Below are 2119 nucleotides of genomic sequence, written 5' to 3'. Positions count from 1 at the left end.
CTCGTTTTTATCTCTCTCGTGTCTCTCTCTCTCCCTCTAATCGGTCTATCTGTCTATCTATCCTATCTGTCCGTATCTCTCTCTTTCTTTCTCTCTCTCTCTCTCTATCTATCTATCTATCTATCTATCTATCTATCTCTCACTCTCTCTCTCTTTCTCTCTCTAACTTTCCTTCTCTCTCTCTCTCTCTCTCTCTCTCTCTCTCTCTCTCTCTCTCTCTCTCTCTCTCTCTCTCTCTCTCTCTCTCTCTCTCTCTCTCTCTTTCTCCCTCCCTCCCTCTCTCTCTTTTTCTCTCTCCTCTTTTTCTTATTCTTATTTCTTCATTGGTGTTGTTTACCTGGAAGACGGTGTTGCTTCCCAGCGGGTTTTCTTCGGTTTAAAAAAAAAAAAGTGAAAGATGGTGCGGTTTGTTTTTCTCTCCTTGAATTCTCTCCTTCGTCTGTGGCTTTCTTCCTCCCTTTGGCTCTTGCTCCTTTGTCTGTCTTTTGGTACACACACACACACACACACACACACACACACACACACACACACATATATATATATATATATATATATATATATATATATATATATAGACACACATATATTCATGTCGGTGTGTGTGTGTGTTTATTTGTGTGTGTGTGAGAGAGAGAGAGAGAGTGTGTGTGTATGCATGTATCTATGTGAGTATATTTTTGTATTTCCATCTATCTTTCTATTCATCTACCAATTTGTAGTTACATATACACCTGTTTATATTTTTATGTTTACTCTCTCTCTCTCTCTCTCTCTCTCTCTCTCTCTCTCTCTCTCTCTCTCTCTCTCTCTCTCTCTCTCTCTCTCTCTCTCTCTCTCTCTCTCTCTTGTAAACAGCACTTTACTTTTTTAAGGTTGCTCTTTCACACGTTTCGTAATACTAAATCCAAGGTGACTGCAGCTCTCTACGGAAATGCAAGACGCAAGACAGCCATACCAAATCGTTGCAACAGAGAAGAGCAACGATGCAACTCCTTCGCAAGGTTTGAAGCAAAGCAGCTGCAGGATCCCCGAGCCGGCGTAACCGATTCAAATAATCCCTGTAGGATACGGATAACCCCCTCTGTAGTATGTAGTTGATTCCCTTTGTAGGAAGTATTAAATTCTCTTCGCAGGATGCAGCTAATCCCCTTCGCAGGATACAGTCGGCCTCCTTCCTACGAGGCACTAATCGCCTCTGTAGGATCCAGTTAATCCCTTCTGCAGGAGATAGTTAATCCCTCCGCAGGATACAGTTAGCGTCCTCAGCCTCCGCCCGAGCCCGGCAAGGAGTCCCTCGGAGGCTCGAGTGAGTCAGCCGGCTGGCCGAGGGGCCGCGCAGGCAAGGTCAGGGCGAACACCTGTGGCGGGCGGGGAGTCAGGTGCGCGGCGCCCACACCGCCCGCCGCCCCAAATAGGCGACGCGGTCCTGCGGAGCCTTGGAGCGGCACGTGTGGCATACGCGGGGCGGCCGCTGCCCAACATAGCGGTGGCCGGGCGCCTCCCTCGCCGCCCTCTCCCACGCCGCCGCGCCGCTCCGCTCGCACGCCCAATAAGGTCGCCTCATCTGGATCCCGCCTCCCCCTCGCCCCTCTCACGGGCGTGGGAGCCTAGCGTGGGCGCGGGCGGGGGCCCCTCCACCGCCATCAGCCCTGGAACTGGACGAAAGAGCGTCCCCGCCCTGCCTCTGCGCCGCCCGCGCGCCCTGCCGGGATGCTGCTCGCGCGCCTGACCCCTTTCCTCCCCTCCCTCTCCCTCTCTCTTCGTCCTCTCCTCCCCTCCCCTCGCTCGCCCTTTCTCTCTTCTCTCCCTCAAGTTTTCTTTTACCCCTTCCCCTCACCTTTGCTCCCCTTCCTTTCCTGCCTTACCCCCACCCCCACGCCTCTTTCCTTCTCTCCCCTCCCTCCCTCACTCTCTCCCTCCCTCCATCCTCCCTTCCCCCCTCCCCTCCTTCCTTCCAATCTCACACCCCTCCCCTCCTTCGACCCCCTCTCTCCCTCCCTCCCTCCATCCTCCCTTCCCCCCTCCCCTCCTTCCGTCCATCCTCCCCCCCTCCCCCCCTTCAACCCCCTCACGCCCTCCACGCACTATGTCAGTCTACTTGTACGTGACCCTCCGT

This window comes from Penaeus chinensis, chromosome 38 (genome assembly GCF_019202785.1).
Source record: "Penaeus chinensis breed Huanghai No. 1 chromosome 38, ASM1920278v2, whole genome shotgun sequence".
Lineage (NCBI taxonomy): Eukaryota > Metazoa > Arthropoda > Malacostraca > Decapoda > Penaeidae > Penaeus > Penaeus chinensis.
Note: the sequence above shows the minus strand (reverse complement) of the source record.